The following is an 8,984-nucleotide window of genomic DNA, read 5'->3' as shown; positions in this document are numbered from 1 at the left end:
GAGTCCACTCTGTGGGAAGGACCTGATCTTTCCTGCTGAGGAGATCTGCCCTTACATTCCTTTCTCCCTGTACGAAATCTGGTGAGAAGTTTTATCCCCCTTTCTTCTGTCCACAGAAGAAGATCTCTTGCTGTTTCGTACAGAGAGAAGGAATGCGTCCCCCCGTTTCCTGATGTATGCCAGAGCCGTGGTGTTGTCCGAGTTTATTTGCACAACTGCTCCTGTCACATCTGACTCGAACTCCTTCAGAGCAAGCCACACGGCTATTAGTTCTTTCCTGTGATGTGCCAGGAAGACTGGTCCCCCATCCAGGTTCCTGACCACCTCCTTGGTTCCCAGAGTCGCCCCCAACCTGTTTCCGACGCATCGGAGAACAACACCAGGCTGGGTTTCTGGGATTGAAGAGGCAGTCCCTGCGAGAACTTGTCGGGATCCGCCCACCATGCTAACTCCTTCTTGATTTGAAGAGTAATTGACAGGGAGAACTTCAAATCCTGAGAAGGACGACTCCAATTCCGATGAAGAAAGAATTGGAGCGGTCTCAGGTGCAACCTTCCTAGGGAAACAAATTGCTCCAGTGAGGAGAGCGTCCCCAGCAGACTCATCCACTCCCTCACTGTGCATACTTCTTTCCCTAAGAGGTTGTTTACTTTTTCGAGTCCCCGGGCTATCCTCCTGTGACGGAAAAGCCCGAAAACTCAGAGAGTTCATCTGATCCCCAGATAAACGCACTCTTGAGCGGGAATCAGCTTGACTTCTGCAGATTGACCAGAAGTCCTAAGGAATAAGTCAAATCCAGGGTTTTCTTCAAGTCCTTCAGACAACGATCTCTGGAATTGGCCCTTATAAGCCAATCGTCGAGATAGAGCGAAATCCTCACCCCTTCCAGGTGAAGCCATTGTGCCACATATCCTCATGATGGCCGTAAAGACTTGGGGGGCCGTGGAGAGGCCAAAACACAGGGCCCTGAATTGGAAGATTCTTCCCCCCATCATGAATCTTAGAAACTTCCTCGAGGAAGGATGGATTGGTACGTGGAAGTAAGCGTCCTGTAAGTCCAAGGACACCATCCAGTCCCCTGGACGGAGTGCTGCTAACACCGAGGCAGTGGTCTCCATCGTGAACTTCTTCTTTTCGACGAAGAAGTTCAGGGCGCTTACATCCAACACCGGTCTCCATCCTCCTGAGGATTTTGGAACTAGGAACAGGCGGTTGTAAAAGCCTGCCGAAAGATGATCTGCCACTAGTTCGATCGCCTCCTTTTCCAGCATCTGGTCTACCGCTAGTCGGAGGGCTTGATTCATGATGGGGTCCCTGTATCTGGCCGTCAACTCCCTCGGGGTATTCGTCAAGGGAGGCGGCCCTCGAAAAGAACGGGTATTAGATAGCCCTTCCTCAAAATAGACAGGGTCCAGGCATCTGCGTCTTTTCCGGGCCCAGACTTCTGCAAACTGTAAAAGCCTGGCGCCTACAGTTGTCTGAAGGGACTTGAGTCTTACTTGGGAGGTTTGCTTGACTTCGTAAAGTCCTCCCTCTTCTGTTTGGTTTCCGACCTCTGAACGAGAGGATCTAGAGGTAGATGCCCCTCGAAAGGGTTTCCTGAGAGGTCGGCTTAGCTTTCTTTGTCTTAGTCTGGAAGGTAGGCGCGGCTTCCTTGCAGACTGTGCTAGAATGGTCCTGCGTAGCTTTGGCAGAGAGAGCCTTCGAAATGTCTTGAACCAGGTGTTTAGGAAACAGCTGTGTAGAGAGCGGGGCAAAAAGCAAAGACGATCTCTGAGCATGTGAGACCGATTTGTTAAAAATGAGCAAAATACTGATCTTTTCTTCAAGACCCCTGCTCAAACAGTGAAGCTATTTCGCTGGCCCATCTCTCACCGATTTATCCATACAGGATAAGACAACAATTCAAATCCTCCGGAGAAAACGTGTCCGGTCCCTTGAGTTTTCTTGGCTAGGACTCCGAGGGACCAATCGAGAAAGTTGAAAAACTTCCAAGACTCTAAAAATGCCTTTTAGAATGTGATCCATTTCATTCATTGCCCACGTTGTTCTGGCCGAATTCAAGCTGATCTTCTAGAGTGGCGTCTACTAGTGCCGAAAAATCTGCGTCAGCTGAAGACGGAAGGCCCAGTCCCAAGGGTTCTCCTGTCTCATACCAAAATCCTGTCCTTCCTGAAAGCTTCGACGGAGGGAAGGCAAACATTGTTTTCCCCGCTTCTCTTTAGTACGCATCCATGACCGAAACTCTGAGCGCTTTCTTCATAGAAAGAGTCGGCTTCATTCTCACACACGAAGATCCTTTCGTTGCTTTCGCTGTGGAGAACAACGAGTGTGGAGAAGGAGGCAGCAGTAGGGCTCAAAGACTCTCCGAACTCCTGAAGGAGAAGTTCTGTGAGCTTCTTGTACGAAGAAACTGTTGCCGATGTATTAGTTTCTTCCTCAGAGGCTTCCTGGTCTTCTTGAGGAGGAGAACGGGGATGAGGATCCTTATGAGAATCCTTAGATGATTTCCTAGCTGGGGTACAGTGCGATGAAGGAGACAAACGTCTTGAATGAGGAGAAGATTCCAAAGTAGAAAGGCGTACAGGAGAACGACGAGTTGTAAAAGAAGGGCGCTTATCCGAAAATTCTTGTCTAAACTCGCATTCTCTAGAAAGACCACGTCTATCCCTAGGGAAACTACGAGAGGGAGAGCGCCTGCTAAGATCCTGGCGCCGATCGCGAGGAGAGCGGCTACTAGGCGCCGAGCGCCTATCTGTTACAGGGCGCTTAGAGGAATCCTGGCGCCTACCAAGCGGCGAAACGTTGCTAAAAATAGGGCGCCTTTCAGGAGCAGGGCGCTCGAGAGGCTCTTGATGCTACGAGCGGAGAGCGGTTTTCTGCTACGCTCCGAGCGCTTAAACGGAAACAGGGCGTTCGGCGAGATCTTGGTCCTTACCGAGGGGAGAACTCTGTAAGGCTCCGAGCGCCTAACAGAAGCAGGGCGCTTGAGGCGTTCTTGACTTCTAGCAGAGGAGACCGATGAGGAGTAGGGAGTCTCGAGAACGAAGAGCGCCTACTAGGAGAACGAAGCAAACGGAGGATCAAGGTGTCTTTCTCCAGGAGAACATCTACTAAAAGAATGACGCTTACCAGGAGCAGGGCTCCTACTAGACTCTTGATGTCTTACAGGGTAGGAGCGAACTCCATGCGATGAGCGCCTACCAGTCACGTTATCCGACGCCCGACTACAGTAGTCGGAAGGAGAAGTGCGCCTACTTCCAGAAGGGCATTCCTAGGTTCTCTGAGAAGACGAGGAGAAGAAAGAGACGGCGAAGACGAACCAAGTCTTCTATGACCTGAGCGACTCTCTCTTCTTGCACGAACTCTAGAAGAAGGAGAAACAGAAGGGGCTGAGCGTCTACCCGAGGCAGGAATCCGATTTGAGGAAATATCTTCATAGTCCAAGGAGCGCCTATCCGTCGAATGGCGTCTCGACACCTCCGAGCGGGAGTGGTGTTCCTCTCGTGAAATGTTACGATGAGTAGAAGAATCCTCAAAAGAAGGAGAACGCCGATTGCAAGGAGAGCGCTCTTCCGACGAAACGCGCCTCGATCTCTTGATCGGGAGAGACAAATCCTTCCTTCTACGCGATCTCGATGCCAAGGAGTCCGCCAAGGCTGTGATCTGAGCTTGTAGGCCCGCTAGTACTCGAGAAGGAGAGTCCCCAGGATCTTCTTCCGAAGCAAGCTCAGCGCGAGGCGCGGGAGAAGGAGGGCGATCACGGATCTCCTAGGCTTCTTTGCTTGCAAGGAAGCTACATCAGAAAAGTCTTCTGGGCTGGACGCTAACGTACTGAAGGAGCCTCCGCAGCCCTCTTCAACTCTTCAACGGGCGTGACGCCTCCTTAGAGCTCCACACCCCACGCTTCGGCGAAGGAGAGAGGATGACGAAAAACACTGGCGAAGAATATTCTTCTTCTTACGATCCAAGGCAGCCTGGGAGCGAACTTCAGGATCTGCCGAGGGGACGCCTGACCGGTGGGGGCTCTCCCTAGCCCTCCTGCGGCTTTCGACTTTCCTCCTCCACTGGAAACTGGGAGTCTGGAAGAGGTCTAGGCCTGGAGGCACTAAGGAGCCGGTCAGACGCACCCTCCACATCACTGGTACACTGCACTTATCATCACTGACACTCTTACCTTGCTCAGTACGAAGATTCTTGTCTTCCTTAGAACACAAGGAAGCTTTTGAGGCCGCCGCCTCCGAAGACGAATCTACGGCTTCGGTGCGGGGAGCAGGAGCTGAGACCTTGGGAGGAAGGTTCTAAAAACTACATTAATGTTAGTTTCATTCTCACTCATTCTCGACCTGCTCGAGCTCCTTGAAGAAGCTTTACGTACCCTATCCCTTTCAAGTTTCCTAATATAAGAAGAAGAGCCTTATATTATCTTCGTTCAAAACCTCACACTCTTGACACGGGTTACTAAACGAACATTCATTCCCCTACATTTAACACAGAAAGTGTGAGGGTCCACCGCAGCTTTCGGTACCTCACCTTACATCCATCGGTCACACATACTCTAAACAAAACCGGAGTTTTGGAAACAGAATCAAAATCAGACATTCTACAGGAAAATTCCAGCGCAAAGTCAATAACGGTCCACAATAAGCGTATGCCAAGCCAACATAGAGCGAATACGTCACCAAAATGTTCAAATCAATCTCCAGGCAAGCGAGAAATGAAGAATATATCGGAAGAACGACAACAGTTGTTATCGCTTCAGCGACAGAAAAAAATCTGGCTGGAGAGATAGATTGGTTCATACTCCCCGCCGCCACCCAGCGGCGGGTAAGGTAGACCACCTGACCTACCTGTCGCGTGTGCCGCGAGATTTGAAATTCTTTCGGAACGTCGGGAGACTATAGCTAAGTATATATCTGGCAGGGAAGTTCATGTACAAAAAAAATTTGTTTCCAGGTGCGTTTTACGAACTGTTTGGTGAAAATGGTGCACGGCTGGCTGGGATGGAGAGAGGAGAGGCAGGAACCCTTTGAGGGAATTGAAATGGTCACAGTAGGCGATGGTTAACAACATCAATTTTATTCACATTTTACAAGATAATTAAAGCAATCAATAGTGTGTTTCCGACTGTGTCGAAAAGTAGAGAGAGAGAGAGAGAGAGAGAGAGAGAGAGAGAGAGAGAGAGAGAGAGAGAGAGAGAGAGAGAGAGAGAGAGAGAGAGAGAGAGAGAGCTAACATCCCATCCAGGAAAGAGATTGATTATGCCACAATAAATGAACTTACTGTTGGCAAATGGTAGATTTTAAAATAAACATGAGGATTTTGCAAACAAATAAGTAATAAGTAAAGAATGTAAGTAAGAAAAGGAGAGGTTAAACAGCTTTTCAAGTCGTTTAAATAAACAATCGATGGCACACAGAAGCCAGTGTGTTTATTATGGAGCTGAGTTACTTTACCAGTGCTAAAAAATCATAAAAAGCAATTGTCCCTCAATAAGTATTTTACCACAACAAAAAGAAATGATTTGGGGAAATCGAGTGAAAGTGAAAGAAACAGACGAATAACCATCCCAGCCCAGCTGGTAAGTCAGTAGGAAGCAGAGCCCCTCTCCCACTCAATAACACATCACCACCCCTTCCCTGTCCTCACTTTATCGTCTCATTCAGCGCACCAAACACTGGTTCAAGTAAGACGTCTTTTATTTTTTATTACAGTATTGCATTTGATTCTTTTCATGTTTTATCATTGTTGAATTTATTGTGAAATAACATTTTATTGTATGTGTAAATTAGCTTTTATGTATATATAATAATTATTTTACTGTCTCTTCTCCTTCTCTCCTCAACAATATAACGAAGAATGGTAAATTAAAATCATTCATTCATTATTCCTCATAAATATAAATTCTCCCTCCCTCTATCTCAAATTACCTGTGCATCACTGCAATGATGTATGATTTTGTTCATCTTTTATGTTAAATTATATTGTTACAAATTTTATTTTCAAAAATCTCATTCGAAAAACGGAATATTCAACATAAACATCCAACAAACAAGGTACTGCTCTCTCTCTCTCTCTCTCTCTCTCTCTCTCTCTCTCTCTCTCTCTCTCTCTCTCTCTCTCTCTCTCTCTCTCTCTCTTCTTTATGCACATAACCAAAGTAAAACCAGTCAGTATAGGTCCCTTTAACCTAACGTAACATAATTGTTCACTAAAAAACTAAATGACCACTGGCTGGTGAAGGTTCTTTTCATAGAAGTTACAAATTATTAGGAACACTTGCTAATCACAAGGCAAAGGAAGATGCTAAGAAACAAACTTCAGATTCTTTCCTATTCAACCGAGTTTCATTTTTTACTTTATCCTGACTCCTTCCAGATATTGTATTACCTCTCAATTAAGAAAGATGGCATGTTTCACTCCTTTTACCCTACAACATATTTGCTAGACACACTTAAGATAGGAAAGTATTATACTGTACATACATGAAATTTTCTTGATTACAGTTACATGCTTTCTGAACAAACAGTATGAATCAATACTTGTTAACTTACACTTCAGAAAGATGTACAAACCCAAAATCCACACTCCAGATGAGGATATCAGTCCATGATTGCACACACTTTTCAGTCATAAAAACATACAAAACCAAATTTGTACACATTCCAGGAAATATGAAAATGTTTTGAGCATAAAATAAATATGACTAACAAGTATTTTACTGTGCATAACAATTTACCTTGCTTACTTCTACACAAAAAAAAACATTCAGACTTAGGTGCTAAAACAGGTCAATGGCACTGATGGATGTTACAAACTATGGCTACTGCCTCCATTTCACTGAGAATTTCAAAAATTATCTTTATACAGAGAAATGTTAACATGAAATTACCTAGTTTGGCAAATACACCTACATTATGACATAGCACTGCAATGCTCTTCCTTAATTTAATTGATATGCTCTGGGATTGATAGCCCTACAATATTACTATACAAAAACGCAAGTCACAATTTTACTTTTAAGCTCTGGGAATTGTACACAATAAATAGAACTCTAAAAATTCAACCAAAATCAAAATACAACACTATGTACCTCTTGAACCCTTGACAAAATTTTTTTTCAACATTAAGGATCAAATACAATAATTTCCCTCCAATTACGAAAAGATCAAAATTTCAATAAATAAATGTAGGCTCTAATATTACATGCTGTTTATGAACTACAATATGACAAACTATGGTACAGTACTTTTAAATAAAATTTCTAAATTATTATGAACCGTAATATGGAGAATTATCCTGAACAAACAACTTTGTGTAATCTAATTTTTTGGAGGTAAAAATACATGAATATTTCTGAAACAAAAAAAACCATGAAAACATCAGGTATCTGAGAAAATGGTTTAAGGTGCTAAAACAACTAAATACGGTCTTCTTTTACCTTTACAATCACATACTGGAGGGATTATAACAGACGACTATTATACAAATAAAATATTTTTACTATTTTCACCACACAACACAACTATGTTACCTAGCAACTGACTGCAACTATTAATTGAATTGAAAAAATATATAAAGAAGCTAATTTTGTGTTAATAACAAGATGTAAATACCAAAAAAGCTAGAACAAAAAAAATATATACATTTCTATTACCATTAAAGGTAGTGATGTACATCTCCACACCGGCAAGCAAGTTGCCATTCAAATGAAATTTGAAAATCACATTGCTGACCCACATAACTGCCTAGTTCACCTGTTCCCCAACAGGTGTATTTTGAATATTTTAGTTCTTACCAGAATTTCTGGTAGCCCACAAAGTTCTGGAAGGCTGGGCAGGGTCTATTTGAACAGTAGGTAAGTATCCAAATAATAAATTTTACTACTGTTTTAAATTTATACTATTTAAGATGAATCTTACCTACTCTTAGTTAAAGATAGCTGGTTCCCATGCTGAGAAGAGGAAAGCAGGGAGTGAAATTCGACAATATCTGCTCAACCCAGCAAGCTAAAAGTTTACTCCATGAAACTCAAAACATTTTTACCTGATCTGGAATCTTTCCAAGATAATACTGATCTCAGAAGGTGGATTATGTTCAAGGAGCTAGGCTCTTGTAGATGGTTAGCAAAGAGCAGCCTCACAAAGAAAACCACTTCAACTAGAATTAAACAGAAGTGGCATGAAGGGTCCCCTGTGTCTCAGTCGAAAGGTCCTCAAAATGACAGTCAACTAAAACTAACTACTACCTTGATACAAAATATACTCCTGTACAAGTATGTACCTTCATGCTCCCCATAAAATCAAATTCCAGAATTTAAGACAAAGAGCATAAAAACTGTTCCTTCTTTTGGTTCACAAAATGATTTTACCCTATACGTATTACTAATGGGAGACTATGGGCTTTACGGTTTTCGAATGAGATTTCTATGTCCTTAAGTTGTGAATGTCAAAAACTTAATTGCACTTCCACTACTCCAACTCTGCATTAGCCATCTCATCAAGTGACAAATCTGTCAGAACTAAATGATGTAGCAACCACTCTTATATTACAAGTGTTTACCTTAAAGAAAGGTACAAGATCTGGATATGCTAGCATAATCAAATATTTAACTAAGGATGAATGCATTTATTTGACAAAGGCGTGTTAGGTTTTCTAAAATCACAAAAGAAATGGTTAGCTTTGTCCCTTACAGTCTAAATAAAGCTTAATTGCACTATCAGGACAGAGAAAATAAAACTTAATTTCACTAACAAGACAGAAGTGATTTCTCTACATTCTTCACTAGAGAGGCTAAGTTTGGAATTCTTATAAATCTCTATATAATGTAAGTGTCAACATCATTCTTACTTCTAAATAAGGCAAAAATGATAAAATGCAACCCAACTACAATAGCCTACCTTCTAAGAAAATGTTTGCAATTAACTTATTCTTTTAACTGTCACCCATGCTGCCAAAAATTGTTTTCATAGTTAAATACTTCA

The 8,984-nt window shown here is 43.0% G+C and overlaps 1 protein-coding gene across 1 annotated transcript in view; it reads right to left on the bottom strand.

The window, feature by feature from the left end:
* LOC135222482 (neurochondrin homolog) overlaps window positions 1–8,984 on the bottom strand; it is a 137,993-nt gene that overhangs the window by 44,082 nt on the left and 84,927 nt on the right. The gene's annotated exons all lie outside the window — the stretch shown is intronic.

Source organism: Macrobrachium nipponense, chromosome 3, assembly GCF_015104395.2.
Source record: "Macrobrachium nipponense isolate FS-2020 chromosome 3, ASM1510439v2, whole genome shotgun sequence".
NCBI classification, from domain to species: Eukaryota; Metazoa; Arthropoda; class Malacostraca; order Decapoda; family Palaemonidae; genus Macrobrachium; species Macrobrachium nipponense.
Note: the sequence above shows the minus strand (reverse complement) of the source record. Positions and strands in the feature narration are given on the sequence as shown.